Source organism: Pan troglodytes, chromosome X (assembly GCF_028858775.2).
Source record: "Pan troglodytes isolate AG18354 chromosome X, NHGRI_mPanTro3-v2.0_pri, whole genome shotgun sequence".
NCBI lineage: Eukaryota > Metazoa > Chordata > Mammalia > Primates > Hominidae > Pan > Pan troglodytes.
Window position 1 is genome coordinate 122,704,714 of NC_072421.2, and position 10,161 is coordinate 122,714,874.

Consider the following 10,161-nt stretch of genomic DNA (forward strand, 5'->3'; position numbering starts at 1 on the left):
TGCGTCCTGCTGACAGTGTGACCCCAGAGCGCCAAGGCCGGCCGGCCACATGCAGCCTACTGGCGGCGCATCAGATCAGCAGTAACGACGTCCACCTGAAGGTGGTTGGGGGAAGAGGGGAGCGCTAAGGGATCCTGCCCTGCCTGGCCGCCCAGGTTCCTGGGCTCCCTAAACGGCTCCGCCCCTCACCCAGCCTGGCACCAGGGCACGTACTCGGGCGAACCCAGCGCGCTGCCCCAAGCCCTGGATCCCTCCCTCCCTCCCAACCCTCCTCAGCTTCCTCGAAAAAGCGGAGAAGCGGAATCTGCACGCCCAGAAACTCGCGTCAGAAGCCTTAGTAGTCCGACTGGGCATGCTCGGGACTTCGGGCGCTTCGCATGGAGGCACTCTCCAGCGGCTAACATCTGTCCGACTGGGCCAGATGTGAGTCTGAAGTAGGAGGCTTGGATGCACGCTAGAGCAGGCTCTGGTTCCGGGAGGGGTGGCGGCGACGCCCACAGCAGTCTTCTTTCCGGCTTCCCACAGAGAGCAAGACCGTGGGAGATACCAAGTGCCGAGCCAGGGGAGCTGCACCAACTGGAGAAATAGGAGTCTAGCGGATTCCCAGGCCTCCTGCCCCGCGGTGCCACCCCAGCCGTAGGCAGGTAGGGGGCGCGCAGAGCAGCTAGGGAGCACCGCGTGTGCTCCCAAGGGACTGCTGACCTCTAGGTAAAGAAAAGAGAGCGTGAAGAGTCGAACATTCTTTGAGCGAAGGACGTTTACTGATTTTTTTTTTTTTAAGTAAAGAAAGAAGGGCGTGTGTGAATGTGTATATGTGCACGCACGTTTTAAATTTTCCTCCGCAAGAACAGGGACAGGAGAGCGAGAAGCTATTGCGGAGTTGGGAACCCGCTAGAGGTTACAATAAGGCAGGCTTGGAGTCGTGGCTGGTGCTAGTTACCGGGAAGAGTTCCTCTTGGCGCGGTGGGCGAACACCAAAGCTTCCAACTGTTCCCTTCCCTGGGTGGCGGCAGCTGCCCAAGGTCGGCTTCCGGGCTGGTCTCTGTGCTCCTGAGCAGGCGGACCAGATTCAGTTTCAGAAAGAGAGGTAGTACAGAGTGACGCCAGGGGGAGTTCTCTGAACCGTGTGTTCCCATTTTCCCAGCTTTTGATACAGGTATTTGCAAAGAGGGAGCATTGTAAGACCATCACACCACCAAGGGGAGGAAATACAAAGAGCTGAACACTCTAGGGGGAAGAATCAGGGAATCAAGAGCACGTTTATTCCCATCGTCCCTTCCCAACAAGGTCTTCAGCTTCAGGCAGGAATCATTTGGATCCCTGCGGCTCAACACCCTCCCACTCCCGTCCCGCCCCACCGCCCTGCCAACAAAGAAACAAAAGATGACAACCAGGCTCTGTAGGGGCATAGCAACTGCTTCTATCACCGGCTCTCTGTTGGGCTGTTGAGAAAGCAGTAGTGAAAGGATGGGTATAAAACCTGTGTCTTGCCACAAATATGTAAACGAAACCTTCCTAAAACCCACTACCCTCCTACAAAACAAAAACAAGTTATTTGTATAAACATATATAGATTTAAATATCCTAAATAAAGATTCCACATTATGAACTGCCCAAACCCTGAACTGTGGAAGGAAGACTTTCAGGATACCTCCTCAATCCTTACCAAAGAGTTCTGGAAGGAGAAAAAAAAGAAACATCTGGCCAGTCGCTTCTCCAATGACTGGAAACACTCTGGGTGTTTCCGTAACCAGCGATTAAGAAAAGAACTCCCCATAACAAAAAGGGAATTCTGGCCAAATGGGACATGGACAAACCCTAATGGCCAAGGAAATGGAATATGAATTTAAAAGCATGATTATCTCACTCTCATTCTTGCTGTTCCTTTGTTACTCTTCTTGAAGATACTGGCAGAAAGGGAGAGTTGATACTTAGGGATTTCATGAAAGGAGGCCGAGTTTGTTTCTCTCCTGGCAATTCAGCAGTCCCTGTAATCATTTTTTTTAGAAATTCTCTACCACCTCCTCTTTATGCTGTATTTTCTCTAGCATTCTTCCCTCTCATTTCCTTACTGGTCTCCTGTGGCTCCCTGGTGTCCTTAATTCATTTGGTCTGCACCTGTCTCCCTTTAGTTCCTTCAAAACATTGTTTCCAGTCCTAATTCCGAAGTACAGAGGGCTCTGTCACTTTTCTCTGTTTCCTAAGAACTGATTTGCTGCTTCTAGACGCCTATATCCTGATATTGTAGGTGGATTTCCTAAGGCATTTATTCAACTTTAGAGATTCCCCAGACACATTTAAGCAACATGAAATTGCAGAATTTTCAAGTAGTTTTGCTCATGGGACCAAGAATTTCTATTTCAAATATGAATATCAGGAAGAAGACACACTAAATTGCTAGTTTCAGAATAGCCAATGTAAATGTAACAGATTGTAATGGAGCATGCAATCTCTATATGACAATTATCCAGTTGCCACGTGTATATTATTAAAATAATTTGCTAGGAATTTTAAGATATATACCTTTTTGTTAACAAAGACACACACACACATGCACTCATACACCTTTTTATGTTTATTCCCAAAACTAATGTAATTACATAAATTCAATTCAGCAAGTGATTATGGAACATCTACTATATTCCAGGAACTGTGCCAGCACTGGGAATAGGCAAAGAAATTGAGACTTAAAGAAGCTAAGAAATGTTCAAAGATGTGTGAACAATTTGCTAATCAACTAGCATATACTCTGTGACCGTTACCGTGTATCTAGACTATTTCACTCCTAGAGAACAATATTTAGATGTTCTGGCCTTGATTTTTTAAATATATTTTTAATCTATAGGTTGCATTCTGTGAGAATAATGCATAATGGAAAATATGACTTATGTCAGTTTTGTTTCTAAGTACCCTCATAAGTAAGAATGTAAGTACAATAATATTTGTATTAGTCTATTCTCACGCTGCCAATAAAGACATACCTGAGATTAAGTAACTTATACAGGAAAGAAGTTTCATTGTACTCGCAGTTCAGCATGGCTGGGGAGGTCTCAGGAAACTTACAATCATGGTGGAAGGGGAAACAAACATGTCCTTCTTCACATGGTGGCAGCAAGGAGAAGTGCAGAGCAAAAGGTGGAAAAGCCCCCCATTATAAATCCATCAGATCTCATGAGAACTCACTCACTATCACAAGAATAGCACGGAGGAAACCACCCCTATATTCAATTACCACCCACAGGATCTCTGCCATGAAACACAGAGATTATGGGAACTACTATTCAACATGAGATTTGGTGGGAACACAACCAAAGCATATCAATATTAGAAGACTAAAGTCAATAACAGTTACATAAACAAAATCAATGTGCACCATCTGAAATGAAGGAGTTTTGTTTGGTTGCTTGTCTAATGGCAAGATGTTTTCAAAAGCATAATTTCAACATGTACTCGTTGTGGTAGACTATTATTTCCTATTTCAACTGATAACAACACCATCCAGAGATCAGCTAGCAGAGATTATGAGTAGTGCTGGCACCTTAACTTTTGGCTACAATGATTGGAACCAGGAAAGGTAGCTTAATGATTTTCTACCCAAACAGCTTCCATAAACAGGGCTGTAAAATTGCAGTCACCAGCTTGCTGCAAGGGAGTGCCCATTTCCGGCCAGCTGTGGGCTCCCCCTGGGGAAAGCAGCCACCTTGGAGGAAGCTTATTTGAGCCTGGATATGAACAGTTGGTGGCCAGGATTCTGCATCCATCTGTTCAGAACAGAGTCAGACACACTATTTTTCACATACCCAAGTAAGGCTCAGGAAAACAACTGACAAGCCAATTAAAGTCTTCTCTTTACCTAATCCTATTTAGTATCCAAATGGACCCTGTGGAGCTACTTCTCTGGCCAGAGTGCGAAGGAGAAACAAAATGCCTTTAAAAAAAAGTTTGGGCTTTAGCAAGGCACTTTGTATTCCACACAGCAAGTTCTGCTCATGGAAGTGTACATTCATATATAATATCCCTCACTGGAAAGGCTCCATCAATGCTGCTTTACCTTACTCTCAGAATAAAATACATCCCTAATACAGACTAATCATAACCTTCAGAAACCAAGGCTTCTCAATAGGGTGCAGTGGCAATTCATTTGTATTATCGCTATGATGGATTCAAATAACTGCCTAAATTTAAATTTATAGATAGTTTAAAAAATGGTACCTTGGTCCTTAATTTATATAAAATTCACTTATATTCACTATCCATACACATAAACCAATATGGCAATAATAATAATTTATACCCTCATAAAGATAACATAGTGCCTTCCCTTGAAGATCTGAAAGCTGACTTAATGCTAGTGTTTGTCTTTTTATTGGAAATACTTTTAAGAATATTACTTTTTAGCATTTTTTAACTATCACAGTTGTTGAAAAGGGGAAAAAAATTGATTTCAAAATGTACCGTGATTTCTCCTTAAGAGATAAAATTACACTCCAGGAAAAGAACTTGAAAAGAGTATAGAACAATTAGGATTACTCGGTTGGCATTTAAATGCACTTGAACTTCTCTCTAACTTTGTGACCTCATTATCATAATCTTTTAAGTGAATTATTGTGATTGACTTATACAGGTAACTACTAATTTGTATTGAAATAACTAAAATATTTAGTGCTTCTAAAACACATGCTTAATAATGGCCATGAGAAGACTTTTATAGTCACATACATTAACAATTACTAACAAATGCTAACAATTTTTAGGATAGTCCTTCATAAGCAGATTTAAAAGGCATTTTAAATGAAAATTTGGAACTAGGATGTTATCATTTTCCATACAACACAATAAACATGAATAATTTCTTCTCAGACTAAGAAAATAGGCTCCCCGTATGTATCTTCATTCTCTCATTTATACTTTCACTAAGTAAAGATTTACAGAATACCTGCTATGTGCCTATTCGGTGCTAAGTACTGGGAAGACAGTGGTAAACAAAACATACATATTCTTGCCCTTGTAGAGTTTACAGACTACTGGTAGGAGACAAACAGAACCAATCATACAACGAAATGTGTAATTCTAAACTGATGGGTGTTCTGAAGGAACAGAACAAGGTATTTGCAAGAGAACAACAGAGGAGACCCATTTCAATTGAGATTGAGGTGGTTGGGTAGGCATTCCTGAGGCAGTGGCTATTAATCTGAGGCCTGAAGAATGTGGAGTAATTGGCATTCCAGGCAGAGAGAACAGAATCTATGGTATTTGATGTAAGGAATGTCTTGGTACCTCAAATAATGCAAGGTCAGCCTGTGCATCTAGAGGGTAAGGAGCATAATAATGTAGGGGAGGAAGTGATGTAAGATGAGGCAGGAGAGGCAGAAAGGAGCCAAAACATCCAAGACCTCAAGGGCCTTGATAAAGATTTTGGATTTTGCCCTAAGGACCACAGGAAGTCAGGAAAGGAGGGAAGATATGTTATGATCTGATATACCGTTGATAGGATCTTTACCCCTGTCATTCAAATCCTTACACTTGCTAATGCTCAATAAAACATTTTCTATCCTTAATCTTCCTGACCTCTCTATGTCATATGCTATCTGTTCTTAAAGTATGGTCAGGAGTCCCCCGGAGGCCCCTTAGATCTTTTTAGGGTGTCTGTGCAGTTAAACTTATTTTCCTAATACTAACATATTATTTGTTGACAGAGTGTGATGGCTCATGCCTGTAATCTCAGCATTTTGGGAGGCCAAGGTGGGAGGATTGCTTCAACCCAGGAGTTTGAGACCAGCTTGGGCAACACAGTGAGATCCTGTCTCTATAAAACATTTTTAAAAATCAGCCAGGTGTGATGATGTGTGCCTGTAGTCCCAGCTATATGGGAGGCTAAGGCAGGAGGATCACTTGAGCCTGGGAGGTTTAGGCTGCTGTGAGCCATGATCTCACCACTACACTCCATCCTGGGAACAAAGACCCTGTCTCAGAAAACAAACAAATAAAAGACATTATGTTTTTTTCACTCACATTTTCTTTTTTTTCTTTTCTCTTTTTTTTTTTTTTTTTTTTTGAGATGCAGTCTCACTCTGTCACCAGGATGGAGTGCAGTGGTGCAATCTTGGCTCACTGCAACCTCTGTTTCCCAGGTTCAAGCGATTCTCCTGCCTCAGCCTCCCGAGTAGCTGGGACTACAGGCGCGCACCACCACACCCAGCTAATTTTTCTATTTTTAGTGGGGACGACGTTTCACTATGTTGGCCAGGGTGGTCTCCATCTCTTGATCTTGTGATCCACCCTCCTCAGCCTCCCAAATGCTGGGATTACAGGCATGAGCCACCACGCCTGGTCCACTCACATTTTCTTACATGTGTGCATCATCAATTAACTGAATGCAGAAGCAGAGATGAGATTTCAGCTGTGTTTTGTTAAGCCAGGCATTAAAGATCATGACACCACCCCTCTCAATTATTTTATTTTACATTCACGGTGAACATGTGCATGTTTATTATATGGGTATATTGCATACTGGTGGGGATTGAGCTTCTAGTGTACCCATTACTCACATAGTAAATATTGTAGTGAATAGATAAATTTTCAACTCTGGCCTCCCTCTAGCTGTCCCCTCTTTTGGAGTCCCCAGTGTCTATTATTTCTGTCTTTTTGCCCAGATGTACCCATTGTTTAGCTCCCACTTATAGCTTAGAACGTGTGTTTTTTTACTTTCTGTTTCTGAGTTATTCCATTGAAAATCATGGCCTTCCGATCCATCCATGTTGCTGGAAAGGATATGATTTCATTCCTTTTAATGGCTGCTCAATAATTTTTTGTTTCACAAAATATAGCAATTTTTCATGAAGATACTATTTATGTTAACATGTAATGGGTTTATTACTGTTATTTTAAGTGAATCAATACATAAATATTTAATTTATGTTTTAACTTCTGATACACGAATATCAATAGGTATAACTCACAGGGACAACAGCACTTTGGGGTCATCAGTAATTTTAAAGACTGTAAAGGGGCCCAGAGACCAATGCCAACCTTTGATCCTATTTTCTTAAAACTAGTTATGGTTTCTGTCCTGTCAGTATATTCTACTGTTTCTAAAGGATTAGTCCTTAGACTCACAATTAGAAATTGATTTTTATATTGCAATCCAGCGTGAATACTTATAACTGCTATGTGATACATTCTGAAATTATCTATCCTATTCCAACCTTATCAATTGCCTTCTTAACCCAGTAACTCACCCTGTGAAAAAGTGTGGATGATATCACCCCATTTCCAGGCTTCAATAATTACTTATAGATTGACATCTTCCAGACCTTTTTCCAACATTTCTCCTAGACTCCATCTCTAACAGGTGGCTGGACATTTCCTCATTAATATTTCACAATTACCTGAAGCTCAACTTTTTAAAAACTGAACTGATTCTGTATATATTTTAAATAGGAAAAATTGGAGATTACAAAAGGGTATAACCCCAACTTTATATGAATAGACTAAAGCAAAAATATTTATAAATAGAGGCATGGGGAAAAAACTGGGAAAAATAAATTACAATATTAATAGTGATTCATGGGGTTGCCAGCAGTTTTAATTTTCTTTTGTATATTGTTTTCTATAATAAACATGCATTACTTCATAATCAAAAATATATTATTAAAAACATAACAGAACTATTTTGCCTTACACATCCCATACCTATCCTTACTTTTCATTTTAAAGGTCTGATCCTTTTTATCTCTAAATTTGCAATTAACACACTTTTTAATTAATATCATTATAATAGTGCAGACTCCTCCTGGACCACTTTGTTTTACCACCAAAGACATTTCAATCACAGGATGGGCATAGGTAGGAGTCACCTACCACCAAAAAGTAGGCTCATCAATATTCTAGGCTACTTGGATGCCTTAGTTGAAGTTCTAGGTGCTGCAGGTTACTGTTGTTCTTGGTATTCGTTTGTTTTCACGCAGCTGATAAAGACATACCGGAAACTGGGAACAAAAAAGGTTTAATTGAACTTACAGTTCCACGTGGCTGGAGAGGCCTCAGAATCATGGCAGGAGGCAAAAGGCTCTTCTCACATGGCAGCAGCAAGAGAAAATGACAAAGAAACAAAAGCAAAAACCCCTGATAAACCCATCAGATCTCGTGAGACTTATTCACTACCAACAGAAAAGCACAGGAAAGACCGGCCCCCTTGATTCAATTACCTCCCCCTAGGTCCCTCCCACAACACGTGGCAATTCTGAGAGATAGAATTCAAGTTGAGATTTCGGTGGGGCCACAGCCAAACCATATCACTCTCTCTCTCTCTTGAAATTGTGTGAAGTACAGTTTATTCCACGGGCTATCAGATGGACACTTGGGTACAGTGAAACCGTCTACTTTTTTTTGTTGTTGTTCAAATGCTATTGTAAATAAAGCCTAAAAATTCTACAGTTCAAAACAATCTTTCATCTACTTGGAGTGTCCTTCCCTCTCTATTTCTAGCAATCTATACATTTATGTGAGATTCATTTTCTTTTTTTTTTTTTCTTGAGATGGAGTCTTGCTCTTGTCGTCCAGGCTGGAGTGCAATGGCAAGATCTCGGTTCACTGCAACCTCTGCCTCCCGGGTTCAAGCGATTCTCCTGCCTCAGCCTCCCGAGTAGCTGGGATTACAGGTGCCCACCACCACGCCCGGCTAATTTTTGTATTTTTAGTAGACCGAGGGTTTCACCATGTTGGCCAGGCTGGTCTTGAACTCCTGACTTTGTGATCTACCTGCTCGCCTTCAGAAACTTGTTTTTTCTGCTAAAAAATATAGCGAGGTGATATATTGGTGCTGGCAGATCCACCTCATTTTTAAAATGGCTGCATGGTAGTCCACTATTTTGATGTACTATAATTTTATTTAACCATTTCTTTATTGATGGATGCTCAGATTGTTTCCAATTATTTTCTATTACAAATGATGCTATGATAAATATTCTTGAATTCATTCTCTTTTCATTATATATTTTTGTGCACTTGTATGAGAATTTCCTTAGAATAGATTCTTGGAGTGGATTTCATGGATCAAATACTGTGGGCTAGATACTGTCAAGTATCCCTTCAAAAAGACTTCCACAAGAGTGTATGAAAGTGTCCATTTCTTCATGTGTCTGTTGGCTGCATAAATGTCTTCTTTTGAGAAGTGTCTGTTCATATCCTTTGCCCACTTTTTGTTGTGGTTGTTTGATTTTTTCTTGTAAATTTGTTTAAGTTCTTTGTGGATTCTGGATATTAGCCCTTTGTCAGATGGGTAGATTGTAAAAATTTTCTCCCATTCTGTAGGTTGTCTGTTCACTCCGATGGTAGTTTGTTTTGCTGTGCAGAAGCTCTTTAGTTTAATTAGATCCCATTTGTCAGTTTTGGCTTTTGCTGCCATTGCTTTTGCTGTTTTAGTCATGAAGGACTTGCCCATGTCTATGTCTTGAATGGTATTGCCTAGGTTTTCTTCTAGGGTTTTTATGGTTTTAGGTCTAACATTTAAGTCTTTAATCCATCTTGAATTAATTTTTGTATAAGGTGTAAGGAAGGGATCTAGTTTCAGCTTGCTACATATGGCTAGCCAGTTTTCCCAGCACCATTTATTAAATAGGGAATCATTTCCCCATTTCTTGTTCTTGTCATTGTCAGGTTTGTCAAAGATCAGATGGTTGTAGATGCGTGGTATTATTTCTGAGGGCTCTGTTCTGTTCCATTGGTCTATGTCTCTGTTGTGGTACCAGTACCATGCTGTTTTGGTTACTGTAGCCTTGCAGTATAGTTTGAAGTCAGGTAGGGTGATGCCTCCAGCTTTGTTCTTTGGCTTATGCACATGTATGTTTATTGCGGCACTATTCACAATAGCAAAGACTTGGAACCAACCCAAATGTCCATCAATGATAGACTGGATTAAGAAAATGTGGCACATATACACCATGGAATGTTATGCAGCCGTAAAAAAGGATGCATTCATGTCCTTTGTAGGGACATGGATGAAGCTGGAAACCATCATTCAGAACAAACGTTGTGCACATGTACCCTAGAACTTAAAGTATAATAAAAATAAAAAAAATAAGAACTGTCCAACAAGGGTGAACAAACAAACAAAAAACAATAAAAAAAATTTTGTGCTACCAGCAACAACAAAAAAAAGTG